This window comes from Thermobia domestica, chromosome 6 (assembly GCF_964235325.1).
Source record: "Thermobia domestica chromosome 6, izTheDome1.hap1.1, whole genome shotgun sequence".
NCBI classification, from domain to species: domain Eukaryota; kingdom Metazoa; phylum Arthropoda; class Insecta; order Zygentoma; family Lepismatidae; genus Thermobia; species Thermobia domestica.
The window spans coordinates 68,272,451-68,288,823 of NC_137459.1; the positions used below are offsets into that span (position 1 = coordinate 68,272,451).

General features: G+C 36.6%; 1 protein-coding gene across 2 annotated transcripts in view; it reads right to left on the reverse strand.

Annotated features, from left to right (window-relative positions):
• Positions 1-12,002: 12,002 nt before the first annotated feature.
• Positions 12,003-16,373, reverse strand: part of LOC145688044 (adenine DNA glycosylase-like) — a 68,267-nt gene continuing 63,896 nt past the window's right edge. For both annotated transcript variants that reach the window (XM_081761742.1, XM_081761743.1), the window contains exon 11: positions 12,003-12,867. The gene's annotated coding sequence lies outside the window, so the exon portion shown is untranslated. The remainder of the gene's footprint in view (positions 12,868-16,373) is intronic.

Genomic DNA, 16,373 nt, shown 5'->3' on the forward strand with positions numbered 1-16,373 from the left:
AGTGTGTTTAGCAATTTAAGCATAAAGAGAGAATATATATATTTTTTTTCTGTGCACGGAAAATGATGGGAAAAGTAACGTAGTTACTTAAATTACTGCAGATTTTTTTAAACTATACTACTTGTAAGTAGGAACTTCACTTTCTTTTTTGAACAGAGTTCTTAGTTATAATGGCAATTTTATATATATATATATATATAAAGTTTTACAGAATTGTATATAGTCCTTATACTCAATTTTATGGTATTTCTTTGTTAACTTTTATTATTAGACTAAGTAACACGTCTATGGCTGTTAATTAAATCAATTCGCATAATATAGCACATATTAATGTTACAATAAAAAGATAAAGTTTCAAAATGTGCAATGTGTATGTGCATATGTTGTGTTGGGTGCTTGAATAATTGTGTTTTGTAGTTCTTTTCATGAATTTTGTATGTTTCGTTACTGTGCTTTAATTTTTTTCCTCTCTAGTCACTGTAGTATTTTTTTTATCGTGGGTGTAAGCGTACTTCCTTCTTTTTGGTGAATTCCACTGATGAATTTCGTGTGAAACAATTCATTGAAGTTTCCAAGTTTGCATGCTTGTGAGGCCAGTATATATGTATATTTTTATAATGTCAGTTCCCTGTTACTTCCCATCGTATGACACAAATTCCATTGTAAAATTTTCTACTTTCAAAGAAACATATTTGATGTGATCAATGGTCCGTTTCAAAGGCAGCCTTTCCTATCTTTTACTAATCAAACTTGCAATTTATAAAAGTTCCTGTTTCGGTGTTAATCTTCACGAATATGAATTTTCTTTTCCTGTGTCTATAACTGTTTAAAGTATGGTCACATTGATTGGAAATCTTGAAATTATTCTTTTCCAACCAAAAAAGAGAAAATAAAAATATAGCAAAAGATCATGGAAAGAAGCTAGTAAAATACTACTTACATGTCACCAATTACGTATTTGGATTTGGTACAAAAAAAGAAAAGAAAAAAATAAAGGAAGTACAGTAGACTTCTCGAGTATGGGCTCGCGAATATGTGGCCTCCGTACTATTCGGTCTGTTTTCTTTTATCGTAACTAAATGAGCAAGGCAAGGCGTTGCATTGGCAACATTACCAAGGCATTGGAAGCGGTCGTCTGCTATGATCCTCCTACGTCTCGTGTGCAAAATACAAGTTGTGACACGAAAGAGCGGCGTTCTGCACTTTATTCATTGTTTCGTCAGTGTAACCGACTTCAATACAGTACGCCTGCCGCTGTTCCTGATTATAACTGTACAGTACGTACAGTACTGTATTAGTAAATTGTTCTTTGGGTGTGCTTTTTTTTAAGTGTGCTAAATGAAGATTTAAAAATGTGTGATAAAAAAACGTTGTAGTGACTATGGAGGAGACTATTCATAGAACTCCGGCTTTTTTGTTATCCGGTTTGCCCTTCCGCCACATTACGCCGAATACTCGGGAGTCTACTGTACTATTAAGGACTTTTGCAAATGTCAATAATATGTTGTCATCTTCGTAATTATTAACTCTCTTCTCAATCACCCTTGGAAAAATCAGACTTATTTTTTATTATATTTTGATTATCATTGTTTGTACAGTCGTAGAAAATAAATAGTACAAAGAAAGAAAACAAAAAAATAGTTTATCTCAGCTTTGTTTACATCTGAAGGTACCACACAAAGACATAATTCGTGACGAAGAAAAAAAGCTTTGATGGCCACGTCAACATTACCAATCACCATAACGAGCAAGGTTTCTAGCTTATCTATATATATAAAAGAGAACGTACAAATCCTTTGTCCGCTCATCACGCTAATACGGCTGAACCAATTTCTTTTATTTTTGGGGGGTTATTAGGATTTGGACCCTAGATGGTTTTTATCATATCACTTTAATTTTCAATTACCAGTGTCTTGAGATAATTGACCATTCAGGTGTCCTCCTTTGTTAGTTCATCATAGGTATAAAAATAAACGTATGTATATGCAACCCGCATGACCGTGTCACTCGGCGGGTTAACATAAATGACAGGCGTTATAATGGTTTTTATCATATCACTTGAAAGCGAAAAAGTAAAAATTATCTAAGTAACAAAGTTTATTGCGTTCGGGGGTGACCGCAGCGAAGCGGGGCGGGTTAACATAAATGACAGGCGATATAATGTTAACATTTACTGCAATCTTCTATGGTTTTTATCATATCACTTGAAAGCGAAAAAGTAAAAATTATCTAAGTAACAAAGTTTATTGCGTTCCGGGGTGACCGCAGCGAAGCGGGGTGAACGCTGCTAGTCCTGAATATTGTATTTTATAAGGCAGGTGATGACAGAATTTAAATACACTTTATAGCTTTATTTTATTACGTCTTGTCCCTTTTTCCATACATACCATATTATTGCTACACTACTAACTGTTAGTTATAAAAAAAAGTAAATAATTGTGGTGGATGTTCAGTGATAAAGCGCTCGATTCTGGTGTGAGGAGTCCCTGGCTCTATTTGAGAGCATGAAAGTTTGTGGTGGACTGCACCGTATCCGCAGGTTTTTCCCCGTTCTCATTCTGCTAATTCTTCCATAATTGACTTTGATAATCTTAGCCTAAAGGATATAGCTGTGGGACATAAAATTCTTTCATTTCATTCTAATATTGATGCAAAATGGCACCTCAAAAAGATGTCACGTATTGTTTAGTAGTTTTTCTTTAGTTTCTTATTATAAAAAAATGTATTTGTAAAATAACTCTAAAACTAGCAAATATTCGATTATCAATAGCTATCTGTATATTAATGAACGAAGTTGATTTTTTTCTTTTTTTAAGATTAATTTTAATAATACTCCGAGGCTAAGAAAGACGACGATAATGATAATGAATGAAATGGTGGAATCCATGCACACGGTGTTTGTCCATCACAAAGCCCACTTGACACAAACTGGGATCGAACCAGGGCCCCAGGTAGCACAAGTGAGTGCTTTATCACTGAGCAGCCGTCGCCCCCTAACTTGTAATTGTCACGTAGTACTTTCAATACTGTTTTGTATATATTATTATGTCACTTGCATCACATCGATGACTAATGAATTCCTAATTCAATTGAAGCGATTAAATTCCTGACTAGATCTTAAGTTAACTTTCTTGAGTTATTTTTTTTTCTAAATTAGTAGCAAATCATTACAGAGGATTGCTTATACTACCTCAATCCAGGTGGTTGTACCTTGAGCATTTATAGAAGTAGGGAATAGTAATAATCTCGATAATATATTCCCACCCTGCAAAGATAAGTGAACACTCAAATCTCTTCAAACAAGGAAAATGTCCATATATTAATCTCAAACCATGAGTGATTTCGTAAATTTTGCATATTAACATATTTTAAGAAGAAACTTGAAAAATAAAAGTGACTGCTGCTTATTCTATTTTAATGTAATGCATTTGCTGATCCATGAGAATAACTGTTCATGCCAATATATTTTTTTCGGAAACATGCAATACAATAATGTATATATAGATGATCTGTCAGTTGCAGCTTACAATGGGTTAAAATTCTTCAAAATAAAACCCTTTTCCGTCAATACACCGTTGTCAGAACTTCTGTTACGCTTGGTACGTTCCCTGGAAGTATGCAACCGGAAAGAAGTGATGCAGAGCTAAGCCTGAACTGTAGGGAGGTTGAGATAGCGTTGCCACGTTATGCTTAGCCAGAAACTCATCACCGATTATCACATTGTCCAAAAAATTAGACTTAAGCTTCACACGTTCCAAGAGTTCGTGACAGATCAACATACGGGCTTCCTTCTGTTATCCGGAGAAAACTTGTAGTACACAGTTTCTGCATATGCACATCGTCTATAAATGACATCTTGATTCCTGATGACCCCATAAAACAATTGATCACTGCGGGCGCGATCCACTCTCTTCAAAGGCTCAGAGGCAACTGAGGTGGGTGCCATCGTATACCGGACATTCCCTACCGACGTTACTGCCCATGGATACCGTCTTCCGTCCTTCCCCTTGGCTAGAAGAAAAGAAGCTCCGATATATTTTGGACAGATCCTGTATTTAGTTTACGGGAGAAATATCAAACAATGTGTAATGTTTAGATGTTGGGTAGCGTTTTTTTATTAAGGTATGATCCAGCACTCGAGTCATATAACTATTCACTCTCATAAAAAGAATGTTCAGCTGGCAGAAGAACGCATGTAGATAATTTCAAATGTGGAGAACTTAGTTCTGCTGACGTTCATGGATTTAAGAGTAGTGAAATTTCATATATAAATGTATCACACGGAAAGTAATGTAATTATGTGATGCTTGAGGCATAGGACAATTCTTCCTCTTACACGTTTACAACCGAAGTTATGGAAATCAATCAGTGGCATACGAACGGAGGGTTTCGGGGTTTAAATCCCCCTTTGAGCAAGATGATATAGAAAAATAAACATCTACTCTATTAAGATATGCATGTAAAAATTACACTTATCCTGAAGGGTTATGAGAATAAATGCTTGAACCCCTTGGTGAAATTCTGAGTACGGCACTGAAGTGAGCTACGGAATAATGATAATGATAAAAATTTATACAGTAAGCACATTGTGTAATTGCCATTCCTTAGGAGTTACAAATTATCAGTATTACTGTAGAAACAGTACTGCATTAGAGTTATGGATGGAATTGTTTGTTCATCTAAAAGATAAAATAAAACCCACTTCCCATAAAAATTCGTTTTCAATTTTCATATTTGCTGCAAACGATACTTTCAGTCTGTAAATGTAAGTGGCAGAGATAGAGATAGCAACTATAGTGATTTTTACAATTGTTTCTTGAGTTGTAATGTTGAATTGTTGATCTGTCTCAGTATAAGTGCACGCATTTGTTCCAATTGGTCTGTAGAATGAATGCCAATTAGTCACAGCTACCTGTTATTGTATTACAATATTGGTGGAAACACAAGAACATAGAATTGCTAATAGTACTTCTGAAAGAACTTTGCTGTGTTCAAATGTGGACACGTGAAACAATGGGAAATTTACATAAACGATATCAACAAATAGGATATGTCACGAACAGAAGAACGTACACATCTCGTTGCTCGAAGTTGTGTTAGTCTACATTAGTCAACCAGGAAAGGTCCGGATTTGAAACTGTGCACATATCGACCAAAACTTTTAAAAGCGGTACAAGAGTATGATGCAGTCTGTCATCGAATAACGGGATAATTCCAGAAAGTGGAACATTACTTCAAAATACTTTCCATAAATGGATTGGCTGCTATGGTACAATGAAATGGGCACGTGGATCATGCGACCTCACACAATATGATATTTCACTTTCAGGTACCGTCAAAGGTGGTTTCTGCTCAGAAATATGATCTGAATCAATTTCACCAATTAATTGAATAGTCATCCGAAAACTGTTACTTATCTTCCGCCATCTGTTAACTCTTTGAAGCACGGTGTTACTTATATTATACCACCTTTTAGATAACGTTTTAGAAACACCGTGCCGCAGAGAGTTAACAAGTGAAAAAAAAAAAGTGAATTGAGTGTTGAGAATCGTGATCTCCATTTTGAACATATTCTGTAAAGAAATACACAATAAGAAAAAAAAAACTATTGTCCTTTGTTAAATTTTTGAAGAAGTGCTTTTCCTTTAATTAAAACTAAAATCTGACCATAGCAAATCACTTTCAATAAACAATAGTGTTACAGTTTCGGTAATGTATCGGCCGAATATTTTACCGAAACTGTAACACTATTATTTATTAAAAGTGATATGCTTTGGTTAGATTTTAGTTTTTACAGAGGCAAAGAAGTTCCAAAGCTAGAATGAACTGCATTCATATAAAAGCACTTTTTATCTCTCCTATATATACCTAATAAAAGGCATACTTATTTAATTTCGATAGCGAAAAGCGGAAAACTGAAAGTAAAAAAGTGCTTCCAGCTGCCTGAAGATATCTCATTGCTATAACACCTACTGTAATTTTGTGCTAGGGTGAGGAATGGGGATTGTAAATAAGAACAGTTCATTACATTTTCCAAGAACTTCTTTAAGTCAAAATCGATGTCACCTGGAGTGAGAAGTTAAAGAACCATCTCTACTACCATAGCCATTCCAGGAGTGAACAATACGACTTCGGCTACTTGAAGGGAATCATCATGAAGAAAGTCGTGAAAGTGCACCTTTATCGTACTGACACTTCTATAGACCTTGGTGTTTTCAGGTGAATTTGGAAAGCTGTTAGCAAACCTTCTGTTTGACTATGGAATAAGTACATGAATTGTAGAATAAAGCGAGTCATCTGCAAAGATTATTGGCACAATTGTGTACGTCTGTGTTCTACAATAGCTGGAGTCAAATCCATGAAATATAATACAACTTCGTCGCTTTCCTGACGGAATGTGCGAGAACTGACAAAAAAAAAAAAAAAAAAAAAAAAAAAAAAAAAAAAAAATTACATGTCATGTATGATTATGAAAATTAATCAAGAAATGAACACAGTATTGACTAGCAAATGTAAAGTTAAAATATAGATATAGAGAGACTGAAAAATGTTTAAATATTGTCATCTGTGATAACGTTAGCGGCCACTATATAATAAAATTATGGTGTATGTCAATCAAAACGGAATTCGCTTAGTTTATATATATATATAGTCAAGGATCATAATCTACTTGAAATGATGCCTCTTTTAAGTTGACCTCAATAAATCGTAAACCTATCCGACCTCCTGAATCAACACTGACCGTTACATGATAAGTGCTTTCGTCTTAGAAGAAGAGCGGTTCAATTTCCGATAAGAGTTCGTATGATTCGCATCAACACGTCAAATTGCGGGCCCAAGTCTGACATACGCTCGGTAAGCGCTCATGCGAAACAAACTGACATGTTGAACTTCTGTTCGGAATCAAGTCAAAACCTGTGTACTAAATCACCTACCTAGTCGAGATAAAGTGTGATTAATATTACAAAATAGCGTTTTCTAGTACTCGTGTCATAATTTATCATTTTTGTTGCAGATTTTTAATGATAATTTTACTACTGATTATCTCATGAAACTCACCTGCGCTTCTACCGCTAAAAAAGGAGAAAAGTCACTAGCATTTACTATATAACTTTATAAATTGTGGAAATTCAGCATTGGCCGTTTTCAGTGTGTCCAGTTTTTACTGTAAATTGTTATACTACTGCAGTTGAAAGAATATTTAATTATCATAAGTAAAGAGTTGAAGCTTTTTTTTTATGTAAATGATACTCTAAATTTACGAAATCACTCTCGGAGATGCATCAATAGTTAAGTCCAAGGAAAAGGGACAGACAGTAATTTTACTTTGAGTTCTCTCACAATTACATCATTCTTAATAAGTTAATTAGATCATTTTCAGAAGAGAAGCCAGAGCTTGACTAGTAAAAATTGCAATACGGAACTATTTTCTTTCTTTCTTTTATTTTATTTCCACTACATTTTGAAACAGGTTATTTCTTGTAATGTTGGCATAACTAAGTTATAGTTAACAATAATGGTAAATTATATATGTGTTGAATTTTTATGTAGATCTTTAATTGACATGTAAGACTGTTGGAATCATTGATACAATAAAACTGTGTTACTAATAAACTAGCATCTTATTTTATGAATACTTTCCCTATAATGTAATTGAAGTGTTGTTTGGGGCTGTCAAGTATACACGTCATGGTAGAACATTTTATTACAGAAATTATTCGATTTTGATACAATACGAGGGACAGTTAAAAAGTTCGCGAAATTCTGTAGTAGCTCTTTACTACTACAATATAAGTAGGTATGTACTTAATCGCCTTGAAAGTAGGTACCTTCAGAACACACACACGCTTGTTCCATTGCTCCTGCAATTGGTGGAAACATTGACGAAAGGCCTCTTTTGATATCTTTCGAAGTCCAGCCGTCGCATTAGTTTTGATCTGTTCCACGTTGGCGAAACGGAAAAGACCCAATTTTAGCTTTGGGAAGAGCCAAACATCATGCCATGGTTTTAAACTGTTTCCAAGGCTATCAGACTCTCTGAATCAGATTTTTCCCAATTTGCACATGAACTTGATGTTTACGTGTTGCTCGATCTGTGAAATTGCCGCCAACTGATCACCACACTACTCGTACACTGCCTTTTAAAACGTTTTTACACTTACAAATTCATAATTAGACAATCTAAGGACGTATTGCACAAGATTCATTGTGATTGCATCACAAATGTCAGAAATACAACCACATTCCGGGAACTTCTTAACTGCTCCTCGTATATCATAATTTTCTTTAAGGCTTCCCAACTATACTATTTGGAATTGGTGTTGATTAGAAACAAGAATTTCCTTTATGAAACTACGGTAGACTCGAAAACTATAGGATTCAATATTCTAACCGGAAGTGATGATTAATTACCTTCGGTTTCAATAGACGTATAAAGGCAGAGACGAAATCTACTCTTACACCGTATACACACCTGTCCGACATTTAATCGGACAAGTGCTTCGCTAACACATACCTGGGTAACGCCCGGATGGAAAGTGTTTGCCAGCAATGTAGCTAGTTGCTGAGTATGACTTCTCACACGCCACTATCTATTAAAATGCTACAATACCAATAAAAGCGCCTGAGCTCCAACTTATAACTTTGGATTTCAAACCTTTGATTTACGGTTATTTGTGATTTCACGTTTAACAAAGACAAATGTACTATATTAAGTGTAATTTAAATAAATTATTTAAATAGACCTTTTCCATAAAGTTTATTGTTTAAATTATTGTTCAAAGCCTTTATATTTCAATAAATCTTTTCCAAAATCAATGCAAATGAATTGTGCTGCCATCTTTGGAGTTCCTTTAAATTATACGTTTGTGCGCGTTTATATGTTTGTGGCCAATACTTTCGGCAATGAGATCTCGGAAACTACAGGCTTTAGAAAGATGATATTTTCACTGATCGATTACAAATTTTATGTAGATTGTCCAGTTTTAATTGAATATTTAAAAAATGGCCATTATTTCTTTATTACATTTTTACGGATACACTGGAAGTGTTGAAATTAGAAAAAAAGAACTAAAGCATCATATCCTATGCATTATACATTCCAACACCACATAATTGAATACAGTGGTTGCATACTCTCAGGCGTTTGTTTAATGGCCAATTATAATGAAAAACGAATCATAGCCATTTCTCCACTCTAACAGTAAGTTGAATCTTTATTGTTTGGAGTGTTTTGCCCAATGAACACCATATATCACTGACATTATAATTATGTGTGTGTAATGTATTTGCTTACTATATACTGCATGCAAGAAGAAAGAATACACTTGTCATACATGAATTAAGAACTTCAACCGGAAGTAGGCTCAAATCTTGCAAACAGTGCGAGATATTGAAAAACTAATAGAAAAAATCTCCCCTTTATATCTCTTGCCAATTTTTATGAAGACGTCTTTCACTTGTGTCTGTAAAGAAACATGTACAGATGTGAGGAATAACAAGGAGATTCATGCTCATATGTGAATGATGCGCTGTGTAGAGAGCGCAGGTTCAGCTAGTCTATATATATAAAATGCTAGGTTTATATGCTTGTCTCCAAAGAAAAGTTTACATGTTTGTCTCCAATCCTTTCGACAATGAGATCTCGAGAAATAGAAGTGCTAGAAACGTGCCGTTTTCGCTGGTCGATTCCAAATTTTGTGTAGATTGTCCAGTTCTAATTGAATATTTAAAGACATGGCTGTTATTTCTTTATTACATTTTTTTGGGATACACTGGAAGTGTTGAAATTTTTAAAATGTAAAGCATTATATCCTATGAGTTATACATTCCAACACAACATAGTTATATACTGGGGTTGTATATGCCTCAGACGTTTGTTTCATGGCCATATGATAATGAAGAACGAAGGATAACCATTTCTCCAGACTAAGATAAATCTTTATTGTTTATAGTGTTTTGCACAATGAACTCCATATATATCACTGACAGTACAATTAGTTGTGTATGTAATGTATTTGCTAATTACATACTGCATGCAAGAAGAAAGAAAACAATGATCATACATGCATTAGAAACTCCAACTGGCAGTAGGCTCAAATCTTGCAAACAGTGCAAGATATTGAAAAAAAATAATCGAAGAAATCTCCCCTTTATGGTATCCTTTGCCGATTTTTATCAAGATGTTTTTCACTTGTGTCTGTAAATGGATATGTAATGATGATGTAAGAAATGACAAGGAGATTCATGCTCATATGTGAATGATGCGCTGTGTAGAGAGCGCAGGTTCAGCTAGTCTATATATTAAAATGCTAGGTTTATGTTTGTCCGTAATCCTTTCGACAATGAGATCTCGAAAACCACAAGTGCTGGAAACGTGCCATTTTCACTGGTCGATTCCAAATTTTGTGTAGATTGTCCAGTTCTCATTCAAATTTTCAAAAACCGTGTCGATATTGTTCTATTCAACATTTTAGGTGCCGTTTTGAGCCCATAAGATTAACATTATTGCAGCGGAAACTACGGTGTCAGGCAACCAGTTGAGAAGTTATGTATGGTGGGTTGACGGACATTGTAGTGGCTTTGCTTAAATCTGAAAGGCAAAACTTATTACATTCTGGCACTTCAAAGGCCTCAAGAGACACAATGAGGTGTATTTGGACGGATATGAATTTACTAGAAAAAAATATTTCCACTTGATATCGCGTTACTTCTACAAATTTGCTGCGAACTCACTCCAACATCTATACATGTTCCTTTGTGAGTCCCCCATCCTTTACTTGGGTGAGTGAGGAGACATGCACAGTGGAAAGGAGATTCATGGTCATAAAAGAACGATACACTGAGTAGACAGCGCAGGTTCAGCTAGTATTGGAGTAAAAAAAAAAAAAAAAAAAAAATGAAAGTGTGTCTAGAAGTATGAGAAAGTGGCATAACGTTATTACTCGAATAAAAAACTTGGAGATGCGCTAAAGTCACGTAGTTTTGATATATTTCTTGTACAGTTAGAAACAAAAGTATAGGTTGAAGCTATCATTTCTTATACCCCAACTAACTAACTAACTAACTAACTCTATGGCCTATGGAACCCGGAGGTTCAGTGCCGCGTTCACAAAAGCTCTCCACTGACTTCTATCCTTAGCTAATTGGATCCAGTTTCTACTTTGTATTCCTATCTCTGCGAGATCCATCTTAATATTATCCTCCCATCTGCGCCTAGGCCTTCCTAATGGTCGTTTTCCTATGGGTCTACCAGTCAAGACTTTGAAAGCGTTTCTACTTTCTTCCATTCTAGCTACATGACCTGCCCACCTAAGCCTCCTAGACTTGACGACCCTAACAATGTTGGGTAAACCGTATAAACTATGTAGTTCCTCGTTATGAAGCTTCCGCCATTCCCCATTCTCGTTCCTCTTGGGTCCGAATATTCTTCTCAGGATCCTGTTCTCAAATACTTTCAGTCTATGTTCCAGTCTTATACCCCAACTTATACTTAATATTGTTTCTGACTGTACATTTATATTGATTAGAACCACAGTTGGATAATATTAATAGCGAAGTTTTATATCGAAATTTAGGATAAATTCCACCGTTTAGTTTCAATCTGTCCTTTCACAAGGAATTATATTACAGGAAAACCTTTGTATAGAGCTGTCTGTCAAACAACATTTATTATCAAATGATTCTGTTACACGTACTTCTAGGTTACGATTAACGAAGACTGGTAAACACAATGAAGAATATTTGGAACTGAACGATACGAAAATTATGTGCAATTTGTTAAAACACAGTGTTGCAGTAAAACCATGCAGTTCTATACTATAATATAGTAGCTTTAAGCACTACACTAGCTCCTGGTTCGACGAATCGAAAAGTGCTGTATCTTCCTCATAAAATAAAAATCATGAACCAGCCAACCAAATGATGAAAAATGAATACAATGTGCTGAATCAACCTGACGCAGCCTTGAACTAAGGGAGAGGAAACAAAAACAAACAAACAAATATATTATATATATAGGGTTTTATTTCTGCTGATTAATAAACAATTCCAAAATTAAGAACTCAGGTAACACTATACAAAGCATTTACAATTTCTCAATACAGTCATCAAAATAATTATAAAAATGTTTCCCAATTTGTAATTATCTGATATCTTCAAACAAGTTCTTGTTGGACTTTGGTACGGTAGGAAGACTGAGGAGAGTAACAGGGCTAGATAATGATTATAATTTTGTATGAAGGTAAATTGGATCAACATATTTTTACAAAGATCGTTAACATGTTTTTAGTTTATACTTTCAGAAAACAGTTTATAAAAGCCTTACAGTTTTCACTAACAAAAACTTGAAAATATTTTGTTTTGTAGTTTGTAACATTTATGATATGTGTATTCAAGCATCGCATTAACGACAAGCCAATCATTATTACTCTCCCACTGAGCACCAATAAAATGCACTAAAATTTTTTTAAAAATAAACAATTCTATACACGTTCAATACTGCTAAAAATAATTACTTTACGTTTATGGCTTTAAAACAGTTGTAGTAAAGTAGTCAAAAGATTGCAGAATTACATCAAATTCAAATTTGCTCTGTAATTATCTTGAACATGTTAAGTAACAGTATACATGGAATTCTTGTTAAATGCATCTTTTTAGTTGTAGTTAAAGCTTCCCTTTGTTCAAATTCAACTACAACTAAAACAGTTAACATCATGCTATAAAACTAAATTAATCCTAAATACAGAAAATATTTTCTTTAGGACTGATGCACGCAAAATTCTCTACGCAGCATTTAAAAGTTGTCCTCAGGGAGTTATATAAATGTTCACCACTAGGTTCCAAAGTTAAAAGAGGAAGATACATTTTCTACAGAAAAAAATAAACAAATAAAAATACGTACGATATAATAACAATCACAAAAAATAACGAAAAGTAATAGAATACTAACAATGACACGACAAATGAAGTTATACAACATCAAATAGGGCTTATTAGTTCCTTTGAAAATATGTAATAATTAGAAAGAGGCAAAGAATGAATTAAAAACTAAGTAAATACAAAAATCAAACGTCCGAAATATGAAAAGTACTAAATTTAATCATAAAGGTAGCCAAGAAAGTTCTGCCGTTTTTTGTGGAGGTCTGTGTTCAGTTAGCCCTCACGCCGTGAGTTGAATGCGAATGGAGATAAGGCGGGGTATATCCAACATACTATTTGGTCTAGGAATTAATTCGTGCGGTTGGTACGCACACATTGAAGCTGTAGTACAAACACAAAATACATAAATACCTTAAGAAAAATATTGTCCATCGCTAGCCACCACTTTCGCCCATCTGTCAGGCAATGTACGGATTCCGTGGCGAAAGAAGTCCTCATCCTTGGAAGCGATCCAGTCAGAGACCCATGTTTCGATATCTTCTGAAGAAGTAAACCGCTGTCCAATCAAATCGTTGTTCATGCAATCGAACAAGTAGTAGTCCGAAGGAGCAACGTCTGGTGAATACGGCGGGTGGGGTAAAACTTCCCATCCGACATTTTCTAAATAGGTTTTGACCGGTTTTGCGACATGTGGGCGAGCGTTATCATGTTGAACAATAAGTTTATCATGTCTGTTCTCCCATTCTGGTCGTGTTCTGGCCAGAGCTTGCTTCAAACGCATTAATTGTCGTCGATAACGTTCTCCATTCATAGTTTCACCCGGTTGCAGCAGCTCATAGTACACCACACCTTTCATATCCCACCATATGCACAGCATAACCTTTGCACAGTGAATATCTCGTTTTGGTTGTGATGGACCTGGTTCACCTGGTTTCACCCAGGCCTTTTTTCGTTTAGGGTTCTCGTAATGGATCCACTTCTCATCACCCGTAATAATTCGATGCAGAAACCCCTTTCTGCTCTGTCGTTGAAGCAGCAATTCGCAAATGGTTTTTCGTCTTTCAACGTCTCTGTCTTTCAATTCATGTGGAACCCAATGTGACATCTTTTGAATCATTCCCATGGCTTTCAAGCGTTTGGAGACTGTTGTTTGATCAACGCCTAATGCTGCTGCAAGTTGTTCCTGCGTTTGACACGAATCCTGCTCGAGCAATGCTGTCAATTCTTCGTCTTGAAATTTTTTTGGCTGTCCAGTTCGCTCTTGGTCTGCCAAGCCGAAATCACCACTTCTAAACCGTGCAAACCACTTCTGACACGTTCGCTCAGCTAGAGCATGGTCACCATACACTTCCACCAACATACGATGACTTTCAGTCGCACTTTTCTGCATGTTAAAGTAATGCAGCAGGACACCCCACAAAAACACTTTATCAGGCACAAATTGCGCCATGTTCACTTAACTACAAACTGGTGTTGTTGACGCTTTAATCCACTGCCCTATACTACGAACGATACGCAATGACAGGGATTTGCAACACATGTGTGGATACACGGAACTGTGGGACGCTCCGTTCGTTGCGCCATCTCTTGTCCACCCGCACGAATTAATTCCTAGACCAAATACCTGCTGTGGTAGTTCAGGTACACCGTGAACTTGCGTAAGGACAAAGTGAACATGGGACCTTCACAGAGCGTCATAATGGCATATATGCTGTACGAGTTCAAACTGGGGTCAAACACCTCTACAGCGAGGCGGAAGATATGCCAGGCCTTTGGTGAGAGTGTCGTGACTACACGGACAGTGCAGCGGTTGTTAAACAAGTTTAAGAACGGTGACGAAACACTCGGAAACGCACCACGTGCCGGAAGACCAACATATGTACAAAATGAAGATCTTTAGGCAGCAATTGAGGCGAACAGTGCCCAGACATGTGAGGAATTGAGACTACAATTCAGTGTGACTGGAGAAACCAATCGGCAGCACTTCCATCAACTTGAGAAGCACTACAAGTTGGGTCGATGCGTCCTGCATGATTTGATTCAGGGCCAGAAGGCAATGCGAGGAGACACCTGTGTTTTTTTGGCTGTCTCGTCTGAGGAAGGAGCCATTTCTGAACAGGGTGTTGAAATGTGATGAAAAGTGTGTCCTGTACGAAGCTCCACGGCGCCGTCATCATTGGTTAGCCCATGAACCGGTTCCAAAACAGCCGAAACCAGCACTGCACCAGAAGGTCCTCCTGTGTGTTTGGTGGACTGCTCGCGACATCGTGCATAGGGAACCGCTACCAGCTGGTCAGAGCATCAATGCAACTGTGTACTGTCAGCAGTTGAGCCATGTTCAAGAAAAACTCAAAACACTTCTGAATCGCAAAAGGGTCCCCCTGTTACGGGACAACGCTAAGCCCCACGTGGCTAGGATGACCCGGAACACCATTCTACGCCTTGGATGGGAAACATTATTGCATTCGCCATACTTCCCGGACATTCCACCGTCCGATTATCACCTGTTCCATTCCTTGGACAATCACCTTAGAGGACGCTACTCCAAATCCCTAGTAGAGGTGCAAAATGCACTTGATACCTTCTTCGCTTCGGCCCACCAAGTTCTACTGCGAAGGAATCCATGGAATTGGCAGAAGGTCGTCGATGCTGATGGGGACTATTTTTGAGCTTCCAGGTACGTCTTAGGTGACATATCGATGTTCGAAGGTGGTGGGTGAAAAAGCGACAGAACGTTCTTGGTTACCTTTATATATACACCCTGTTTCAAAAAGAATATACGTATTACGATGAATTATTTTGTCCAAACTATCGATCGCTGCGCCTCGGCTCGGCTATTGGAGAAACGAATACATAATCTAGTTTATAATAATAGCCGCTAGATGTCAGTTGTCTTCTATTTTGCTTGGTAACCGTCATATGTTTAAAATGGCTACTCCGCAGCAGAATTCATTTTTTGTTCTCGAGTTTGCGAAGTGCAGTTCCGTGATTACAGTGCAAAGACGTTTCAGGTTGAGGTACCAAATTGATCCTCCGAATGGCGGAACATTTGCAGATGGTATCGACAGTTTGTAGATACAGGATGTGTATGTAAAGGAAAGAGTCCTGGTCGCCCTCGTGTTCCTGAAGAAAATGTTGCATGAATTCAAACTGCTTTCCAACGTAGTCCTTCAAAATCAACTCGTCGTGACAGTCAGGAGTTACAAGTGCCGACAACAACAATTTGGCGTGTTTTAAGACGTCGGTTGGTTATGAAGCCGTACAAGTTACAGCTGTTACAACCTCTGCGTCCTGATGACAAACGCAAACGTGTGGCATTTTGTAACGAGATTCTGGATGCTATTGACAATGATAACACTTTTGCACAACGCATCGTGTTCAGTGATGAAGCGACTTTCCGTGTTAGTGGTCAGGTAAACAAACAAAATGTTCGAATTTGGGGCCTACAGAACCCACATGCAGTCATTGAACATGTACGAGATTCGCCCAAAGTC